This window comes from Amblyomma americanum, chromosome 5 (genome assembly GCF_052857255.1).
Source record: "Amblyomma americanum isolate KBUSLIRL-KWMA chromosome 5, ASM5285725v1, whole genome shotgun sequence".
NCBI classification, from domain to species: domain Eukaryota; kingdom Metazoa; phylum Arthropoda; class Arachnida; order Ixodida; family Ixodidae; genus Amblyomma; species Amblyomma americanum.
In genome coordinates this window covers 15,191,480-15,214,221 of record NC_135501.1, presented here as the reverse complement: position 1 = coordinate 15,214,221, position 22,742 = coordinate 15,191,480, and the positions used below count along the sequence as shown (strand labels likewise).

The 22,742-nt window shown below is 49.2% G+C and overlaps 1 long non-coding RNA gene across 2 annotated transcripts in view; it reads left to right on the top strand.

Annotated features, from left to right (window-relative positions):
- Window positions 1–22,742, top strand: part of LOC144134581 (uncharacterized) — a 222,138-nt gene that overhangs the window by 193,511 nt on the left and 5,885 nt on the right. The window contains exon 3 of one of the 2 annotated variants that reach the window (XR_013315159.1): window positions 12,921–13,041. The exons of the other annotated variant lie outside the window; for it this stretch is intronic. This is a non-coding gene — a long non-coding RNA (uncharacterized LOC144134581). The remainder of the gene's footprint in view (window positions 1–12,920; window positions 13,042–22,742) is intronic. 2 annotated transcript variants of the gene reach the window in all.

Here is a 22,742-nt window from a genome sequence, read left to right as displayed (position 1 = left end):
GTTTTGTCGAAAGGTGTTCGACGAGCTCCGGGAGCCGGGCGGCAGGGCCGCCGCGCACAAGGAGACAGCTGGTTTTGCTGTCGGTGCGGAGCGCTGGGAAACAGCTGGTAGTGCTGTGAGCGCGATGGATTCGTATCTGCTGGATTCCGACGGCGTCCTGCTGAGGTATATCCCCTCCGAGAACGACACAAACGAGGCGTTCAAGGTGGTGATACCGCGAGTATTGAGAGCAGCACTGTTACGCTACTTTCACGACTCGTGCATCGCTGGGCATGCAAGCGGCCCCAAGACTTACACTAAGTTGTGTCGCTTTGCTACCTGGCTTGGCATGAAAAGGGACGTAATACGCTACGCCCGCTCGTGCCACGTGTGCCAAAGTGTGAAGCCCCGAGGCGGACGACCACCCGGCCTCATGCACCCGATTAACAGCCAGACTCCCTGGCAAATCGCGGCTTGCGACATCATGGGACCGTATCCTATGACACCGAGTAGGAACAAGTTCTGGCTGGTGGCCACGGATCACTTCAGCAAGTGGGTTGAACTTTTCCCCCTTAGAAAGCTGACGGCACGAGTGATCATGGAGAAGCTGATGGACGTATTCACCAGGTTCGGTTTCCCAGAGCAGCTGATAACGGACAACGCGTCCTACTTCACTGCGAATGTGTTCGTTGATTCGTGCGCTGCACTCGGCATTAAGCACAAGAAAACGACCACCTATCATGCTCAGTCGAACCCCACGGAACGAGTCAATCGCAACGTTAAGCACTTGCTTGTCGCGTACTCTGAGAGGCACAAAGATTGGGACTCCTATCTGCCGGAGATCGCGTTTGCTTTGCGTTCGACCGTTAACCGCTCGACTGGGTATGCGCCGTGTTCTCTCAATCTGGGTAGAGAGCTGCTAAATCCGATGGACCGGATTCTATCGGACAGCAGGAAGACGCCAGTCGCTTCGTCAGCACGAGCTGAGTACGCGACGCAGCTGCGCGCTAAGATGACGGAGGCCTTACGCAAGGCTCGCCGCAACCTGAGCACCGCTAGGGCGCAGCAGAAAGCACAGTACGACCGCTCGCACCGGGATGTTCACTACGAAGTGGGCGATCTGGTGCTTCGACGCCAGCACGTTCTCAGCGACGCTAGCAAACAGTTTGCGGCCTCGTTGGCGCCGAAATGGATCGGGCCGTTCCGCGTGCGAGAGAAACTTTCCTCGCTCGTTTACAGGCTCGAGGACTTGCGGTCGAAACCGACAGGCGGACCGGTGCACGTATGCGACCTGAAACGTTACGTGCAGCGAGATGAGTGGGTAGAGGACACAGCCCGACCCGCGCCGCAGTCGGATAACGAGATCTGCGATCAGCCGGCGAACCCCGCGTCCCGCTATAACTTGCGCCCTAGGCAGAAACAGAATCTGCCTGCGCAGCCTAGAGCGAGGGCGCGAGCCGGCAGGCAATCTCGGTAGATGCATGAACGTACGGGCCGCTCATGCCGATCAGTGTCACGCAAGACTGACTTGCGTTAACCCGCATGACTCTCGTGAGGGTCGAACAGCCACGCAGCACGCGCTGCGGGAGCTGGCTACCTCTGTGTTGACCTTTTCCAGCGCAGATGGAAAAGAAGCAGGGCACATCGGAACGACACCGTTCCACTACCAGCCACCATCCAGCTTCGGCAACGCGCCGCGCCCAAGGCTCGACGCTACGCCCCGCCCGCGACCTGCAGTTACCACCCTGGCCACCCCGGCTACCTGCCACAACGCATCGGAGCTGCCCACCCGTCGACTGTGCGCCACCGCCTGCGGAGCCCCATTACCACCGCAACCCTGGGTCCTCGCCTGCTGACCAGGTATGCCAGGGCAGCCCAACCGCGGCCTCAACCATAAAGCGCCGCAGCCCTGGCCCCTGAAGCCACCTGACCCAGTACCTCAGGGGCGCAGCCATGGACCTGGCCTCCAAGCCATCCCAGCCGGCGCCAAGGAGGCGGTCGACCGAATTCGCCGGAACGGCGCAGCCGCGCGCACTCAGAAGACCGTGAGAGGGAGCAAGATTCCAAGCGTCATCGTGCGGGAGGCCAAGCCCTCGGAGCGAAACAGCTGATCGGCGGGGGCGTGGCGCGGCCGTCAACTGATGCACCGGCGGGAGCTGAAGAACTTCGATCCCAGGATGGCGGAGATCAAGTAATGTTGCCCCTGTTTCTGTGTTCGGGAGGCTTCTTAAGGAGGGGAGGATGTGGGATACACTGGTATCCCCTCCTCGTCCCCCGCGCCAGCGGCGACCGTGACCTACACGGGCGCGCTGGCCACCAGGAATGTGGAGAGAAGGCACCCCCGCGACTCTGCTCATTTCCGCCCCAGCACTGACGTGACGTCACGGCAGCGCGCCGCCTTCTGCGGAGAGGGTAGCACGCCTAAGCTTGACGGTAACGATTTGCTGCGAGGGAGGCAATGACCGAGGGGATAAAAGGGGTGATCGCGCGGCGGGAAGGTCTCTCGCCGCCGGACCTGACCTAACTACCCCACGGACCCCTTCCGCTGCCCGCCGGCCCCCGAACACCAACGCCGGTCGACGTCAACGACTTGGTGAGCTACTGAACATCTATTTTACGGATAGAACATTCTTCCGCAGTGTGCTTTACCTCGCGTTAGGACAATAAACTATTTCCTAGCGTGCCCTGCCGTTGCCTATTTCGTCCGGACCTGCCGTGGCTGCGACTCTGCGCCACGGGTTGGGGAAACGTGTTGCGTGCTTAAATAACGCCTGCGTGTAGCTTGCACGGAAGCTCGCCTTCCCGGCCGGCTGGACGCAGAGTGACCCCATAGCATTGAAATCATTTACAAGTGACTTTTTATTCGTTGCATACTCCCTTTAAGGGCGGACACAGACTGTGCTATCGCGAATTAGCGGACTGACGAGTTCTAGGTGTGGGATTTCTCATCACTCAGAATATATCTGGTAATAGCATTAACGAGAGCGCGGCAGCTCTCGTACTTAGGCTTAATAAGAGGTACAGGCAGAAAATTGTGCAGGCCTACGCGCGTATACATTCAGCCATGATGACCAGATCGTTGACTCTATGGAGACTCCGAAACGGCAACGAACAAAGGAAAACCGCAGTACACTGTACTGATGGGTTACTTCAATGCGAAGGTGGGCAAGAAGCAGGCTGGCGACCATGCGCTAGGCGACTATGGCATTAGCTCAAGGAATAGCAGAGGGAGTTATTAGTGCAGCTCGCAGAGAAACAATTTACGGATCATGAATACCTTCTTCACTAAAAGAGGGAACAGGAAGTAGACTTGGAGGAGCCCCGATGTTGAGACTAAAAATGAAATAGACTACTATGCGATCACCCTGGCATCGTACAGGATTTGGAGGCCCCTAAAGGTACGTTGTAGCGACAACAGAATGGTAAGGTCGCGAATTATCCTTGAAAACCTGAAAAGGTAACGGAAGAAATTTTGTGAAACGGAAGCCCATCATGGAGCAAGCGGTACGAGGGAAAGGAGAGGAACTCAGGATTTGGTTGCAGAACAGATATTCGCCTTTGACTGAGCAAGACGATCTTAATGTTCAAGCAATGAACGATAATCTCACAGCTATCATTACGGAGCGCGAAGCAGAAATGGGCGGTAGGATGGTTCGACAGGACAGCGGCAAGCTATCTCTGCAGACGAAAAATCTGATCAAGAAACCCTAGAGACTTAATACAGATGGAAGAGCCAGCAAAGTTAATAACGAAGCGCAAGGTAGCCGACATATGGATGTTTAATATGGAGACAATCGAGCACGCTCTGAAGAACAGAGGGAGCTTAAAAGTGCATGCTGAGGAGGAAACTAGGCTCAGTTAGAAGCCAGATGTATGCGTGAAGAGACAATAAGGAGCAATGTCATTAGCAGTATAGATAAGATATATATATATATATATATATATATATATATATATATATATATATATATATATATATATATATATATATATATATATATGTATATATATATATATAGTTAGGGTAGCCGAAAAGCTCTACACAAACATATGCAGTAGCCAGTGTAATCAGAACGTTAATGAGAGCGGCAGTATTGCACAGCAATAAGAACAGCTGCCTGTAACGAAAGAGGTAGTGAAGAACGCTTTAGGAGCAATGCAAAGGGGGAAAGCAGCTGGTGAGGATCAGGGAACAGCAGATCTGTTGAAGGACGAAGGTGTGATTGTGTTTAAGTTAAGGACAGCACAGCAAGGTAGAGCAAGAAAAATTATTGGTGTAACGTAAAGAGACCACGAGCGGCGGAGTGGGTGAGGGAACAAACGTGTTAATGAAATCCTAGTCGAAATAAAGAGGAAGAAATGGGCTTCGTCAGGGCAAGTAACGCGAAGGCAAGGTAACCGCTAGTCCATAAGGGTAACAAAGAGGATTCCAAGAGAAGGCAAGCGTAGCAGCCCGGAGCAGAAAGTTAGGTGGGCGGATGAGATTAGGAAGTTTCCGGAGAGGTGGTGGTCGCAGCTGGCAAATGAGAGGGTTAATATGAGAGGCAGGGGAGAGGCCTTTGGTTTGCAGTGGGCATAGTCTGGCTGCTGCTGCTGCTGATGATGATTCTGAAGAATCGACGTTGGGCTTAGCGATTTCTGGAAGGCCATGCTAAGCAGGTGGTGATGAATTGTGGCTAAGGAGCTTTAAGCAAAAGGCTTTTCACTGATTCCTTCCGATTTGTCCAACCGAGAAACTAACAGTTGTGCTTCACGCTCCTTTGCCAGTCAGTTTGTCTGCCATGCGGCGCTGCATGCAGGCGGAAATCGGTTTTAAATTTCCGGTTTCCTTCGCCTTAGGTCGGACTCTTTCTACGGTCAATACGGCATTTTTCATGTCAAAAACATTCCTTGAACGTTATTTTCCGCTTCACTAATGAAATTTAAAGTTTCGCTACATCAACCATTCAACGAGTGTTTGAAAGCTATGTTTGCGAACTCATCGCTGTATTACGCGAAGCATCGTCTCTGGACAGGTACAGAGCTTCTGCTAAGGATTAAAAGCCTGACCGCAAAAATAAAAAAAAAAATTTAAGATGGCCTAGCCCTGATAGGCCAGTATGTACGCAGGGTAAGCGCGGCGACATCTGGTTCGGAATAGTTAAAGTATGAAAGGCGCGCATTCACTCATCACCATCATTATCACCATAATCTACACCCACTGCAGGGCAAAGGCCTCTCCCATATCTCTCCAATTAACCCTATCCTTTGCCAGCTGCGCCCACCCTATGCCTGCAAACTTCCTAATCGCATCCGCCCGCCTAACCTTCTCCCGCCCTCTGCTAGGCTTGCCTTCTCTTGGAATCCACTCTGTTACCCTTAAGGACCAGCGGTTATCTTGCCTTCGCAGTACATGCCCTGCCCAAGCCCATTTCTTCCTCTTGATTTCGACTAGGATGTCATTAACACGCGTTTGTTCCCTCACCCACTCGGCCCGCTTCCAGTCTTTTAAAGGTGCACTAAAGAGGAATCTGAACTCGTATTTTTACAGCGGAAACTGTATCTACACGTTCCGGGCATTCTTAGAAACTTCGAATTATTATCCTGTGCGGCCGATTGCCCTAATTAAGTGGTTGTTTAACAGCGCAAAAGCACACACACACCAAGTAGGAGAAGACACACACAAACCAGCGCTGAACTTACAACTCAGCGCTGGTTTGTGTGTCTCGTCTCCCACTTGGTCTCTGTGTGTTTTTGGGCTGTTGAACCACCACTATACATCACCAACTAGCCCAATCTGCAGTTCTTGTTCTAATTAAATCGGACTAAACGTCTCGGTTCCCGCCTTTTTTTAAGCTGTACGCGGTAGATTAGCGGAGTCAACCAACGCGTGGAGTGCCTTTCAGCCAGTCCAACGGCGGATTCGCTGTCGCTCTTATTTTGTTTTGTAGGTTTCTGTTAAAGGGACTATGTAATGAATAAAAAGTAGCTTGCAAATGTTTTCAATGCTTAGAAATGATGCTAAGATGCACTCACACCAAGTATGAGTCTTCGTAACTGAGCCGGCAATTTATTATGCATTTTTACAAACCGTATTTTTATAAAATTCGCGGGCAGATTGGTGTGCTCGTAGTGACCGATTTTGAAACTAAAATCGTGAAAAAAGACGTCACTGTACCCATGAGGTCGCCAGGCCACCACACGCTGTCATTCGCTGGAACTACGGCAGCCACTGCGTCACGGGCGCACTTCCGGTAGCCGTGAAAATCGTCTGCTCGTGCCGCCGCGCGACCCTCTGGGGCAAGCGCGAGCCAGGGCATTGCCTTCGCGCATATGGTTTCAATTTTCCTCTGCCGGCTCCTTCTGTCGGGAGTGGCTCGCAGTGGCCCGCCGAGTCGCTACTGTCGTCGCTGGCGTTCAGCCGGTACGGCGTGTACGCATAGGGCTCGATGCCCATCGCGGCCGTAAGAGCGAGCAGTCGCGCCTCGAGGTCCGAGTCCATCGGACAACAGGCAAAGAAACCCTACGCGCGCCGCAATCACGCCGCCGACGCTGCTGCTGAGGGGCTAGGAGCGACAACAGGAAGTGGCAAAATTAACGTCAGGGGATGACGTATTCATGGGCGGGGCCAAGTCCCAGAGCTGTTTTCATTATTTTTTCCTGGTGCTCCTCGTGTACGAATTGAGGGGGGAGAGGAGGAGCGCAGTTTTTAATCGTCTATATCTTCGTTGTTATTGATGCTAGCTTAAAAATTCTTGCGTTGTGGTGACGAGTGATGAAATGCCTATCTCTCGTCTGCTTTACGTAATCTCAATTATTTTATTGCATAGACCCTTTAATAAACAGTTTCAGTCACAGAGAATATAGCCGCAAATTATGCCCACGGAAATAAAAATGCACGTGGACTCTTTGAGTTGCGTATCACTCTGCCAATGGCAGAGCAGCAAGCCGTCGCGGGCCTGGCTGACGCGTTGGTTGACTCCTACCTACCGCGTTGAGTTTTAAAACATGGCGGGAGCCGGGACGTTTAATCCGATTTAATTAGGGCAGTAGGCTGCACAGGACAATAACTGTAAGTTTCTAAAAATGCCCGGAGCGTGCAGATAGATTTCCCGCGGTAAAAAGACGAGTTCAGATTTCTTTTTAGTGCACCTTTAAAGTTAGACCTATCATTTTCCTTTCTATTGCACGCTGTGCTGTCCTTAACTTCAGCTGAAACCGTTGCGTTAGCCTCCCCGTTTCTGCCCCTTAGGTGAGTACCGGTAGGATACAGCTGTTGGTCACTTTTCTGTTGAGGGATATTGGCAAACTGCTATTCTTGGTCTGAGAGAACATGCCATATGTGCTCGCTCCACTCCATTCGGCTACTTCGCCTACTTTAACTACCTTATCAATATTGCTATTGACATTGCCCTCCTTGTCTCTTAACGCATACATCTGGTTTTTCCGTATGCCTAGTTTCCTCATCACTGCTTTTAGGCTACCTCCGTTCATTAGAGCATGCTCGATTCTCTCCATATTAAACTTCCTTATGTCGAATACCTGGCGCTTATTTATTTTGCGCCTTTATTCACGGCTAAATGTTGAGCCGTCGTGGCGGAGTGGCAGCGTCTCTGCCCCAAATGCCAGAGGCCATGGTTCGATTCACAGTCTCGACACACGGATTTTTTTATTCACATTTGCGACGTCATTGCTCCTCGCGCATGCGCAGCACGGCTGTCCAGGAACCACGCGAAACTGGTCAATTTCGGCCAATGTAGCTTACGCTACAAAATTCGTTGGTGTCTGACGGGGCAAGGAGTCTTCCGTCACAATATTCGGAGGTCAAACGACGGGGTGTGCGACGTGATGACACCATGTGACGTGGCCGAGATTGCAGGTGGGCTGGCAGTTGGCAGGTTCGCTGGTCACGCGACATAGGCGAGTGCAGTGGCGCGCTCGGCTTCATTTGGCAGGTGACCTTAGTGAGCAACTCGTGAGGCTCAGGAAAGGGCTTATCTATCGATGGACGGATGGGAGCTTGTGCTAGAAAAACTAGCCGCCTTGTATAGACAATGACTTATCACCTGGACTTATCTGCCGTGCGCTAGAGCGTCTAGAATCCACGCCCACTGGCGGAAATGAAGATTCTCGGCCACTGGCCGCGGCGACCGTCGACGGTGAAGGCCTCCAAGGCAGTGCTCCGCTACTTGAAAAATTCTGGCCTGCACGATAGGCTGTGACTTTAACGAACGCTGACTTTTCATAGTGACTTCAATTTCTGCTACTCTACTTCCTCTTTCTTCTTTTATCCCCTCACCCCTTCTCCCCGTGTAGGGTAGCAAACCAGTTATTCTTCCGGTTAGCCTTCCTGCCTTTCCTCTTCTTCCTCCTCCTTCTATCACCTGGAGGGTAGCAAAAGCTTGGAAGAATGCTAAAATAGCCCTAATACATAACAAAGAAGAGGTCAAGGAATTTGAAAAATTACAGACCGATCAGCTTACTGTCTATTGCTTATAGTCTATATAAAGGAATACGTCTACTCAGGGCGGGTAGTGACCGCAGATCCGAATCGCGTAATGGAAATAACTAGAACATTAGGAAGGGGTGGAGTGCGTTTGACAACAGCTTTGCTCAGATCATGAATGGCATTTTGCCAATATCCCTCAAGACAAGTTTTTAAGAACAGTTCGTAACGGTACTAACGTATGGGGCGCAAAAATGGATGCTAACGAGAAGGGTTTAACTTGTGCACGACACAAACAACTGTGGAAGAAAAATTAGCTCTGGTTTAACTACTGTTGAATCTAGTTAGAGAGCGAAAGCTGCAGTGTATCGAGTGAGTAGACGCGGCTTGGCCTGTAACGTTGAGTGCGTTCCGTACACTGGATAGGCATCGCGACTACCCTGGCAGGTGGCGGTTAAATTAGTAGTTGATGGCGAGAGGTTGGTCACCCAATGAACGCTGCGGCTTAGTGGTATTAGGAATGGCCGCCAGCTGGTATTAGGATTGGCGCCAGCATGTCTCAAGGATTGCCACCAAGACAGAATCTCTTGCCATGTGTCTGCGGTATGCATTCAGCGCGCTCGCCCGGTCGTTGTCTCGAGGATTGCCACCAAGACAGAATATCTCGCCATGTGTCTGCGGGGTGCATTTACCGTGCTCGCCCGGTCGTTGCTGCGTGGGACAAGCGGGAGCAGGGTTCTGCGAAAATCCCTTTAAGGAGTAGCTGTCCCGGGCCGCGAAGTTGTTCGGGCTGTCTTCCGATTTTCCCCGACGTCTCCACCGACCCGACTACTCCTGACCTCCCGGGCACAGAACCAGCGTGGGAACAGATCGCCACAGTGGCTTGTCTGCAGGCTTCGCCGGCCATGCCTAATGGCAGAACCACTGGCGATTATCTCCCGACGGGGCTGCGCCTCGGTTTCTTCGAAGTTCACCGACCGGCGGAGAGCGGGCCGACCACCTGACGTCGCCTGCCAGCCTGACGGGGTCCTGGCCGCACACCCCTCTCCCTCGGACTCAACTTATGCCAGGGGCGTGTCCATGTGTGCGGAGGTGTCTGTTTGTGTGTGATAGCGCAAGTTTTGTCTACACCCACCACATCGAGGGCGTCCCCTACCTGGGGAATCTAGGGAAGACACAGTGTATAAAACTGGACTGCAGATGCATTTGAAGCAGCTCACTCCAGAACTCAAAAGCTTGTAAATATGTAAAATAAACCAAGTCTTCTTCCTCCACTAACGAATCCTTCACTCAGCGGCACTCCAGTCCTGGACGGAGCGGGCGTAATCTTGACCGAGGTTGTGTCGAGAGGTGACCCCGATCCCCACCTTCAACAGTGGCTGAGCTCGGCTATGCCAGGATATACGTAGCGGAAGCTAAGGCATAGCATGGTTAGCCTGGTTAATCTTGATTGCAAGTCCAGGTTAGTCTAGTTGCCTAGCTATGTTGTCGCATTAAAGACGACACAACTGTGGTTGCGGCACACGCGAGCTCTCCTTTTCAATCCTGTGACATATTACCACGCATGCGACGCAGCTGGCGAAGCGAGCGGAGGCGAGCGAAACGACGAGGAACGCGGTGTGACGTCATACCAAGCGGCGGCGAGCCGCGCGGTGTGACGTCATGCCAGATGGCGCGGCGAGCGCGCAAAGCACAGTAACCGTCTCACATATCTCGGTTGATACCCGCACCGCGCTGTAAAGATAGGGATAAAGGAAGGTGGAAAAGAAGAAAGAGAAAACTGAAAATAGAAAGTTACATTTTGAGGAAAGGCGGGGCGCTGCGCAGCGACGGAACACCTGTGAATCGGTGCTACTAGTGGCAAATGCGCAGTTGTGACTAGGGAGCGAGAGAGAGAAATGCGCCGTGTGTCGTCACTGCTCCTAACGCATGTGCAGCAAGGCTCTCCAGGAATCACGCGAATCTGCTCAACCTTTCGCTGCTCAAGCTTTCGCTGTAAAAATGATATGTGTAGGTTTACGAGAAAGGAAGAGGGAAGGGTGGGTCAGGGAAGGGGAGCGTTGCAGGGGGCGGAAGAAAATTAGGTGGGCGGTTTAGTTTAAGAACTTTGCGGGGATAGTGTAGCCGCAGGGTTAACTGGAGAGATATGGGAGAGGCCTTTGCCCAGCAGTGGGCGTAATCAGGCTGATCGTGATGACTGTGATGCGTCTATGCAGCTCCGCATATCAGGTTGCAATGAGCCGGAATGAATGTCGCGGGTGTGTGCCGTAGTAGGAAATCCCGGCAAGTAGAGAGGTTGACCAGTTAAGAGCGTCGCTGAAGATGGATTATCTGCGCCCGCGTAGGTTTAGCGTATGCGGCGAGCTGCAAGGAGGTGAAGCAGCCCGAGCAAAGCTCTGAGTTTAATTCTGACATCCTCAGCACGTAATGTCATTAGGTGTCCCCTAACACACTAAGGGGATCCTATCGCTGTTTTAAAGCAGTTGCCGCCATATTTTGAAGCACTCTTTTTTCAGGTGGAGAGAGAGGGGACTCTAAGGAATGTGCCTTGACTACCAAATCGAAACGTTCAAGTCCCCTGGAGTTGCCCTTTAAAGTCTCAAAATATTAACGTTCAAACGCATTTCTTCTTATAATTAGCTGCTCCATGAGATGAGAATTGCATATTAAGTTAATTTTGGTGCTCTCGGCTAGTTTGTAATTAACAGCAATGCTCGATTACAAATTGCTTTTTAGTCCTTCACTTGTTCTCTTTCCTGACACTTTTCTCAGGAGTGTAGCAGAATGTGTTCATCGCTTACTCGCGAACTGAATCCATGCGTGCAGGAAGGAGGAGTGGGTAATGAAATCTATAGATTACTTAACATGTCCGCCTCCCCTGAGATGCAGAGAACATCTTCCGCAGCCTTCTTTACTTTATTACTTAAAAACCAGCGCTTCTGGCGAGTGAGCAGAGAAGCAACAGGCCGTCCGTTCTTCACTCGCCGCTTGATCGAACCCACATATCGTCCGCGAAGGAAGCATCTGCAGGCACACGCCGAAAACGAGAATGGCAGGCGTGTTTTACGGGTGAGCAGACACGCCCAGCCACCCATTACACGAGGCCCAACCTCGTAGCGAGATACCATTACGTGTGACGGGGCCAGGAAAGAAACGAATTCGTAAAAAAGTACTCGAGCAAAACGGGAACTCGTTCTTCTGTCGCAATCCGAGTGCCCGGTCGAACGCGCTGCCAAGTGCCAATTACATGCAGTCGGAGCAAACTGAGGCGAATAGAGCGAGCAAACGAATCTCGCCCAAAAAAAATAAAAAAAGGGAAAGCATCGAATCAAGAGACCGTCACTGCATGCGCGTGATCTTGCTCCCTAACGAGTGCGTCGGCGCTGTTCGCAGTGTTTCGCTTTATACGCAAGGCTCAACGCCTGTCCAGCACATCTCGTAATCGTATCTTTTCTTCTGTCGGAGATTCGACTGCCGCTTCCTCTATAATTAGTTATGAGGAATGGTCTGGTCAGCAAAGCAGGCAGATATTTTTAAAAACACTGTGATCTGCCATATAACAGAGAGGTTTTAAAAGCTGTGTTCACTAAGGTTTTTCGCGAGTGGGAAATAAATCTGTTTTATATTGCATGTTTTTAATTCATTTTAATTTCGCTAACTATTTGGAAGATCACAATGCAAAGACACATACCTTTCCCAATATTAGCTGCTTCTATGTTGCGTGTAGCCACCCCTAGTAAGAGATGATAGAATCTATAAATAAACACAAATGGAGCTTACAGCCGCGATAGTAAGGATGTTTTTCCGTGTGCTTTGTAAATACTACATTTTGCCACGCATGACAGCCTCCATCAGGGCTGCGTGCATGGGGCTGTCTTAGGGGGTGCACCTTGGGGTGCATCCGTGCGAGTGCACTCCAGGCACCTCCTGCCCATGGTCACGCATGGCTGCACAGACGCTCGATGGTCACAACTACTACATGTAGAATGTGTAGACCAGGAAACTTCTGCTTGAATAATCATGGCGGAAGTAAATCGGAAGCCGCACATTCGAGCGATCAGGTTTGTGCAGTCAGGCCTGATAGCTGACGACAGTTGAGCAGTTTTAGATTGATGAAAAAGCATCAGCAGCCTGCTAAGAAGCCAGGGCAAGATCAACCAGGTAGGGCTCGGCGAAGGAAAGCATCGTTACAAAAAATGCCCACCCCGGACCTTAATTGTAAGCTTGGTCTTGTTCGCTCCTTCCTGTAAGCGTGATTTGAAGTCCTATGGAACAAAAGGGGTTGTTGCCACTAAGGCGAAAGTTGAAATGCCATGTTTGTTCAAGAATGCAGGCAGTGATTTCAGCACTTTTTCGTGCATTTTTTTTCTTATTGCACTCCTTCCTACGAGAGTCTATTGCAATACAGAGCTTTGCAACCTTGATCCTTGCTGAGGTATAAGGATGTCTGGCCGCCATTTACAAATCTCACTTGTACTCATATTCGTGCAATGGGCTGCTCCACAATCTGGCGCAGATGTTCCCCTGGTGGTGGAGGAAAACATTTATTCAAGGCTATCTACAGAAGAGAGTGTCCGCACGCAACCGCGACTAAGTGGCGACCAGGTGCACTCGCGGAGGTACAAGTTGGCGAGTAGGTAAGCTATAAAGGCAGAGGTGTGTGTCCGTTTGAGGCGCTTCCGATAACAGCGGGGCGTGTGATCGTGGTGGTTGTAAACGTTTTACTCAATAAAGAGTTTTGCGGCCCTATAACTGGGAGGGGCTCTTAGAGCACGGCTCCTGCTGCATTATTTATTATCTGCTGCCACTGAACCAGCTGTCCTTGGTCCTGTAGGCTTCAGACAGGAGGCACGACCTCCCACTGCTCAGGCTGAGGAATTGGGATTTTCAGCACCGTCTGCATGTTTTTGCAAGCCTATGTAGTGTGACAGAGTGTGGACTGTTCCCCGCATAGCGGGAATTTCTATGGGTATAATGTGGGTATATGTGGTGCAAGAGGCTGAGGTGTGGCTATGTGTCCGTCTGCAGCTTCCTCAAAGCTACAGCTTCTTCCCTCGTCATCTTGTGTGTTGCGGGTATATTTCCCGATTTAGCTGGTGGAGAGTAAAAAATCTCACTGCACTGTTGTGGGACCGGCTCTGGGTCGCCTGGGTATCCTGAAGGGACCCATTAAGTAACCTTAGGCTACTGCGTGCGCGCGCTGATTACCGCGTAGAGATTCGTGGCTTGGTGTTCAAACGAGTACAATTTCAGGAAGTTATCTTTTCAAGTGTTTAAGGTACGGTGTCTGTATGCTGATATTCGGCCATTTGCGTGATTTCGACACGCCGCGTGGGTGTTTTATATCGCGTTCATGTTCCCTTCTGCCCAGCCGTAAAAGGTTCGTATAGTGCTGGCTGACACCATCTGCAGTGTGTGGTCGGCGACACAGGTGACCAGGGACGGTCAAGAGGTACATCGTCGGGCTTGCAGGCACAGTATATCGACCTCTGAGGCCTGGAATATACTTTGCCAGGTGTAGAATTTGGAGACCGCAAAGAGACCGTGAGGTACGTGCTAAGAATATAGCCTAAAAGAAGCCGGAAAATGAAAAACTGGAAGCTAGCTTGCACATCATTTTCTGCAACACTCCCTAAGTGGAGCTTCTAGACGTGTTTCAGCGAGCTTTTTCTGTTGGCTCACAAGATAAAATTTACTGCGTGTCAGACAGATGGATCTAAAACAGTTTATTATCGAAACGAAGCAGTTCCAACTTTAAAGCCTGCAATTTAGATGTCGGATTTCATAGTGAAATATAAACCATTTCCGTTCTGTGAAAAAAATTCGCCTTCGAGCAAGATGACTGAAATTACAGCGAATTGTACGGCTCACATTATTGCAACCCCTATGCCAATAATCAATAGTTAATGAGGAAAGATTTTTTGCTGCGTTCTGTTCTAGTTTTCTTCTCGAGTGATGGTAGCTTTATGCCTTGCTTCAGGAAAGAACCGAATGGACGCTGAGGGAGAGTCACTCTTGAAGGGGGACCGTGAGCCACGGTATCGCCGGATGAGCAACACATCACAAGCAAGACTACTTTTTATTAGTAGGTAACCGAAAGATGCTCAAGCGAATAACCAAACGAATGCAACAGCAGGGGGGAGGAAAGCGCGAGCCACTTCCGTCGCGGCAAATTCGAGAAACCTCCGCTGAAGCCGTAACTGCGTACACCATCCGTAGTGAACGTAACTGAAGGAGGAATTGGAGCTGTAGTCTGTAGTAAAGAACAAGATCGAACAGCGAGGAGGTTCGGAAAGGACAAATGGTCTCTCTCATTCTCTATTCCTTCTGAATTTCTGACACGCGCGGCGGTCGCAACCGCCACGCATCCTTGCCGTGTTTCGCGAACTCCGTCAGTCGCATTATCACTTGCGCGGTCGCCTGCTTTGCGGCGCCGGCCACAGAAACTTTGGCGTCGTGTTACTCCATGTGTTAGTGATGTAGGTGCTGCGACAACTATGGTGGTGTTTGGCTTCGTGCTTGTGTCCTTCGAAAGTGCGAGGAGCGCAGCGAGACCAGCACGGAAACGACGGAACAGCTACCTGAGCTGGCTTTCTCGTGAGCCACCGCTAATTTCGGCACCGTGGATTATGAACAATGATTTAGTGCTCGTGTTCACTAAGGCGTCATCGAGTTTTGTTCGCAAAGAGCCGGAACATCGTGCGAACCGATTATACAACTGTATGCTAAATGAATTTTATTGGTGTCGCGTATATCAGCATGGGCAGTGAAGGCCATTGAGTGCTGGTGGTTTGCTTTCGCGCGTTAACATAAAGAGTAAACAATTTTTTTTCAATTATCTATGATTTTGAGGTAAACATCGTGCATGCACTAAATTCCGTGCACTCGCTGTGCACAGAGTGATCATTATGGATTGCGTGAACATCATGCAGGATGGATCGCACAGGTATTGCGTGAATGATGCACGAAATGATATACTGAAAATGTCAGCTCTGCCGTTTGAGATAAACTCAACACCCCTGGTGCGTCGACACACATTAGGTGTACTGTATGGATTGTTGTAACGTAAAACTGTAGTGTATTTTGAGAAATATCTCTTTTAGACTGAAAGTAACAGAAGAATATGTGTGTCAATAAAAGCATGAAAAATATGTCCTCTGTCTCTATACAATGACCCAGCGCTGTGGTTACCATTGTTGAGCAACCACTTTTAACACGCCACACAGCAAAGGAAAAGGGTGTGAAACCCCAAGTAAAGCACAAGCGCGGCCGCGCGCAGTAGGCGTACAACTGTGCATCCCCCCACCTGCCCTAGCGGACCAGATTATGCACTGGTCAGCGCGTGAAGCAGACGCCATGCGAACACCCCCTCGCCCGCGTGTTTCGTTAGTCCGTTGTCATGGAGATAACTCGTACTCCACTCGCTATGAACGTTTCTGAGGGACGAATGGGCGCTATCGTCTGTAATTTGTGGCCGAAAGGAAGCATGGGAGGTTTCAGCCCCCTGGTAGCAGCGCCATAGTATAAGCAAATTACCGCACTCATACTTTCGTAGCACCGCGATAGCGTCCGAATTGCACAACGCTATAACGGGGGAACTGTCACAGCGGCTCTGACCACACTCCCACGACTAGCCAGGGCTCAACAGACAACACTGCTTGCGGCCGGCGCAGTACACACAAACGCGCGCGCTAGAGCGCTCATACAATTCTCGGCGCCTCTGGTCATAAATTAGAAGTTCTTAACGGGACAGCGTTAAGGGTGCCGCTCTGCAGAAAATCTGGCGTCATCATCGTCGGCGTTGTGAACGAAAAGTCCCGAAGGATCAACCTGGCTGGGCCACCAAGGTTACGGGGCCTTGAGCCGTCATCACAACCTGCCCACCAGATTGTAAGCAGCCTAACCACCGTGGCAGGTATGGCAGTTAATGACTGGTTGCCAGAGGTTGCTCGGGAAAGAGCAATCTGGGTCTAAGAAGCCCCATCGATGGCAGAACCTGCCATCGCAGGGCAGTGGCGCATCGTTTAACCGCCACAGCACTGCGCCAGGATCTGGTACGAGGACTCCCAAAGATCCATGAATGTAAAGTCGAGAATGACCAATTCCATTCATCATCATCATCATCATCAGCCTTACTACACCCACTGCAGGGCAAAGGCGTCTCCCATGTCTCTCCAATCAACCCTATCCTTTGCCAGCTGCATCCACAGTTTGCCTGCAAACCTCTTAATCTCATCGGCCCACCTAACCTTCTGCCGCCCCCTGCTACGCTTACTTTCTCTTGGAACCCACTTCGTTACCCTTAAGGACCAGCGGTTATCTTGCCTTCGCATTACATGCCCTGCCCAAGCCCATTTCTTTGTCTTGATTTCGACTAGGATATCATTAACCCGTGTTTGTTCCCTCACCCACTCTGCCCGTTTCCTATCTCTTAACGTTACACCTATCATTTTTATTTCCATGGCTCACTGCGTTGTCCTTAACTTAAGCTGAACTCTTTTCGTTAGCTTCCACGTTTCTGCCCCGTAGGTGAGTACCGGTAAGATCATGCTGTTGTACACTTTCCTCTTGAGAGAAATTGGTAAACTGCCTCTCATGATCTGCGAGAATTTGCCATATGCGCTCCTCCCCATTATTATCCTTCTAGTTATCTCCCTCTCATGATCCGGAGCAGCTGTCACTACCTGCCCTAAGTAGACGTATTCCGTCACAATTCCTAGGCTCTCGCTGCCAATTGTGGACTGTTGTTCCCTTGCTAGGCTGTTGAACATTGCCTTGTTTTCTGCATGTTAATTTTTAGACCCATCGATCTGCTCTGCCTGTCTAACTCATTGATCATGATTTGCAGTTCACCTCCTGAGTGACTCAGCAAGGCAATGTCATCAGCAAATCGCAGATTATTTAGGTATTCTCCATTTATTCTTATTCCCAACTGTTCCCAATTCAGGCCTCGAAATACCTCCTGTAAACATGCGGTGAACAGCATTGGCGAGGTCGTGTCTCCTTGCCTGACGCCCTTCCTTATTGGAATTTTATTGCTGGCGTTATGGAGGACTTTAGTAGCTGTGCAGTTGTTATATATATCTTCCAGTATTTTGACATAAGGTTCTTCTACCCCCTGATTACGCAATGCCTGTATGACTGCTGAGGTTTCCACTGACTCGAATGCTTTCTCGTAATCAATGAAAGCTATATATAGAGGCTGGTTATATTCTGCACATTTCTCTATCACCTGATTGATAGTGTGAATATGATCTATTCATTCATTCATTCATTCATTCATTCATTCATTCATTCATTCATTCATTCATTCATTCATTCATTCATTCATTCATTCATTCATTCATTCATTGAACCCTTAAAGGCCCTTTTCGGGCATTACATATCCTTTACGAAAGCCTGCCTGATCATTTGGTTTATTAAAGTCTAACGTTGCCCTTACTCTATTAGCGATTACCTTAGTAAATACTTTGTAGGCAACGGATAATAAGCTGATCGGCCTGTAATTTTTCAAGTCCTTGGCGTCTCCCTTCTTATGAATTAAGATAACGTTTGCATTGTTCCAAGCTTCTGGTACAGTCGAGGTCATAAGGCATTGCGTATACAGGGTGGCTAGTTTTTCTAGCACGATGTCCCCTCCATCCTTTAACAGATCTGCTGTTACCTGATCCTCCCCAGCTGCTTTTCCCCTTTTCATTGCTTCTAAGGCTTTCATTAGTTCATCTTTCGTTACTGGTGGGATGACGCATTGCTGTGCACTGCTGTCTTTCTCATTAATGCTCTGATTACATTGGCTACTGTACAGGTCTGTGTAGAACTCTTCGGCTACGTTAACTATCTTATCCATATTGCTAATGAAAATCCCTGCTTGTCTCTTAATGCATACATCTGGTTTTTACCTATGCCTAGTTTCCTCTTCAGTGTTTTTAGGCTACCTCCGTTCTTTATAGCATGCTCGATTCTCTCCATATTAAACTTCCTTATGTCGGCTACCTTGCGCTTATTTATTAACTTTGATATCTCCGTTAGTTCTATTCTATCGGTAGGGTTAGATGCCCTCATGTTTTGGCGCTTCTTAATCAGATCTTTCGTCACCTGAGATAGCTTCCCGGTATCCTTTCGAACTGTCCTACCGCCTACTTCTACTGCGCACTCCGTAATTATTGATGTCAGATTATCGTGCATTTAATGAACATCAAGATCATCTTCCCCAGTTAAAGCCGAATATCTGTTTTGCAGCGCTATCCTAAACTCCTGTGCTTTCCCTCTTACGGCTAACTCGTTAATGGTCTTCTTCTTCGCTAGCTTCTTCCGTTCCCTCTTCGGTTCCCTCTTCCGTTCCCTCTCTACAACGCACCTTTCCGAGGACGGCCACATCCTGAATGATGCCAGGCTTAGCGCATAGTATGAAGTCAATTTCATTTTTAATCTCATCATTGGGGCTCTTCCAGGTCCACTTCCTGTTTTCTCGTTTGCGGAAGAAGGTATTCATGATCCGTAAATTATTTCTATCCGCGAATTCGACTAATAACTCTCCCCTGCTATTTCTAGAGCCTATCCCATAGTCACCAACCGCGTGGTCGTCAGCCTGCTTCTTGCCAACCTTCGCATTGAAGTCGTACTTGGCCACAACCTTCTATGATCAAACTAATTAGCCCTCGGCCCTCAGTTCCCAGCGGCTGCAGAGCAGCTGACCACGGCGGCGGTCAGACCTGTGACGCAGCGCAGGGTGCTCAGAATCTCTGGCTCCGGACCAATTCCATTAGTTTTAAACAAAAATCTTGCTAGTGCGTCGCTCGTTGCCATAGCAACTATGACGCCAAGCCGAAGAATTAGGCTTGGGGCACCCCCAAAATTTCACTTCACAACAAACATTGATGTCCAATCATAATTGAGCGTTCCCGACACGATGGCGCCCTCCAAATTTGGCCTGCTCAGTTCCAAGAATCTGGCTTGAGCGACCCGTGCAGTTTGACCTTGGCCAATTCAGACTAAAATATATGTCGAACCATAACTGAGCGTGGCTGACAAGATGTAGTGACCTACAAGTTTTGCCCGGCCCTCCCCGAAATATGACCTTAGCTGATATGAAAAAAAAATTGATGCCCAACCATAACTGACCGTGCTCGGCACAGTGGCGAGGTCTAAATATCGCTCCGGCGAGCCGTGAAAGTTGACCTTGGACCATTTGGACCAGGAACCGATGCCCAATCATAATGGACCGCGTCCGACACACATGTCGACCTACAAATTTGACCGGGGTCATTTACAAAAATTTGGCCCCGGCCTTCCCCAAAAAACTAGCTAACGGCTTAGAGATTTGGGCCATTGCGTTGTTGTGGTGTCGCTTGTGGCGGCACCATTTACATCACCGCGCTTTCGAAATTCACACATCGGTTTAAGCGGAGTTAAACCCGGGTAATTTTTTTCAGTTTGCTTGACTTGTACCGCGCTGAAAGTGCCTATAAATTTGCTTGCACCATGGATAGTGACCTTGTTCCATGCATCCGCCTGAATGATCTCCTCTCGAACCCCTGACACCATAAGAAAACAACGGAAATTAAAAAAAAAGAATGCTTACGTTCAGACGCCGAGAACAGGCGGTGATTCTAAACGGACATGTGACTCACGTTACCTCATCGCAGCTGCCGCATGGGTTCATACAGATGACGCAGTAAAAAGAGTCCTTATTAGTTTGTCTTGTGGCAACCTGCCTTGTGTTGTTGATTGTGTATAGATGAAATCAAAACAGTAAACAGGATCCAATGATTCGTGAGGTACAGTAATCAAGAAGTACCACACATTAGATGCAGCTTCTTAATGCGAACGCATTGGCTCATCACTAAAAAAAATGCGGTTTGTAGCGACGGTCCAGCAAAAAGAAACCGAAACATCTACCTGACTTCCTGACGTCATCAACAGTGCCTACATTATCAGGAAAGAAAAAAATCAAAGAAAAATAAATAAATGCGCAAAAAAAGGGCACGACTATGGTTTGCCTCCCTGAAAAATCCGAGGGCAATGATTGCGCGGAAGGAAGCACTGAGGTGGAGGACAATGTCTGGGCCTAACCATGAAGGAAAACTTGCAGCATGTGCAGGACACGCTCGGAAAGCAGGGAATAAAATACAGACTGTGAAAATGAGACTATGTGTCCACAATATGGCGTCTGATCCAGAAATTGAGCTCGGCTATCCGTGTTACTGCAGGAATTGAAAGGTGGTGTGTTGTGGGGCGCTGGGGTTATAAAAACTTATCCTTTGAATGTTCCACAGCGTACGGCGGTGGATCAAAGTGAGCCGCAATACTGGCACTGGCTGAGTGTTACTTATTGTTTAAAGCTTGCGGACAATATAAAAACCAATTTTGGGCCGAAATTCGTTCCTGCGGACTATAAACCGGGGACGGATTATGTCAGAAATAGCTCTTTACTTTAAGCCGAAATTTGCCCCTACGGCATACACACCGGCGGCGGACTATAGTCAAAAGTTCACAGTACTCACCTCAAGTACCGACATCACTCTATATAATTCTGCAAAATGCTGGTCCGACCGCACTTTTGTATTTTGGACATTCATCATCGCAGCCTGACTGCGCCCAATGCATGACAAAGGCCTCTCTTATATCTCTGCAATTAAAGCTGGCCTGTCCCAGATACGTCCACCCTATCCACACAAACTTCTTAAGCTCATCCGCCCACTTAACCTTCTGCAGCATCGTGCTACTCTTCCCTTTCCTTGGAATACAGTCTGTTACTCTCCAGTCCAGGTTTTACTCCAGTCTGTTAAATTCTTTTATTCCGAGCTATCACAGGAACCCTATGTCTGCCCTCTCCCACCACGCTTTTCTCTTCGCACCGGACATCAGCAGCAGGTATCTCGGCCACGAGCACGCACAACAACTTTTTCTTCATCATTCTTTCCCCGGACTGCTAGCGACTGGAACGGCCTTCCCCATGAACTTGCTGCCATCACATGCCAAACTATGATTCTTAACCAAATTACGCGTTTGCTTGCATCACGATAATCATCTTTCTTTGTATAACTCGTTCAATTTTTGTGTACTTTTTCTGTTGTTAATCTATATGTGTCCCACCCCTTATGTAATACCCTCACACGAGGGTCTTTAAGGAAATAAAGTGAAGTGAAGTGAAGTGGAGTAATGACCATCGGTTACCTCGCCTTCGCATTGCATGCCCTGTCCATGCCCATTTCAATGAACCAACGTAAAAGCTTGATCACTATGCTCTACATTTTATCAGGTCTTGTGTGAATGACAGTGATGGTATGCGCATGGGTTCGTCGCTTATATAGCGTGTTCTTTTTGGTCTTGAATAAGGATTTGAGAGTCTGCGCCTGTGTGGTCGTTTTCGTTCCTCTTTCCCCTCTCCGGTCTCATTCCAACAGTCCTACCTTTTATCTCGTACCATTACTTCCTCTTGATTCCCACAAGAATGCCATTATTCCGTGTTTGATCCCTGAACCTTTCGTCCCTCTTACTGCCTCTTAAGGTTACATCTATCATTTTTCTCCATAGCTCCGCGATATTTTTGAGCCGTTTTCGTTAACCGCAACGTTTTTGCTGCTCAGGTGAGTACCTGCCAGATGCAGCTGCTGTATACTTTTCCGCTTTTCTCTTCAGGGGTATTGGTAAACTGCCATTCATTATCTGCGCGAACCTGGCATATGCACTTAACTCCGTTCTTATTATTCTAGTTATTTAACTCTCGTAATCCGGATTTTCGGTCACTAGCAGCCCTAAGTAGATGTATTCCCTTACCACTTCCTGCACCACGCTACCAAATTGTGAACTGCTTGTCCCTTGCGAGACTACTAGATATTACTTTTAATTTCTGCACGGTTATTTTTCAGACCCACAATATTGCTCTGCCTGTCTAACTCACTGAACACGTTGCGCAGTACATCTCCTGGGTGGCTTAGCAAGGCAATGTGATCAGCAAATCTCACATTACAGAGGTATCCTCCATTAACTCCTATCCCCAACTCTTCCTAATCCAGGTGTCTGAATACCTCCTGTAAGCAGGCGAGGTCGTTTCTTCCTTCCTGACACTCTTTCATATCAAATTTTATTGCTGATTTTATGGAGCACAATCGTAGCTCTGCACCCGTTTTAGATATCTTCCAGTATATCTACATCAGGCTCTTCAACACCCCTCATTCCGCAATGCCTGCATAACTTCTGAGGTTTCGACTCAGTCATATGGTTTCTTGCAATCTGCAAAAGCTATATATAAGGGTAGGTGATACTCTGCCCACTTCTCGATCACCTCATTGATAGTGTGTATATGGTCTATTGTCGAGCAACCTTTAAGAATGCC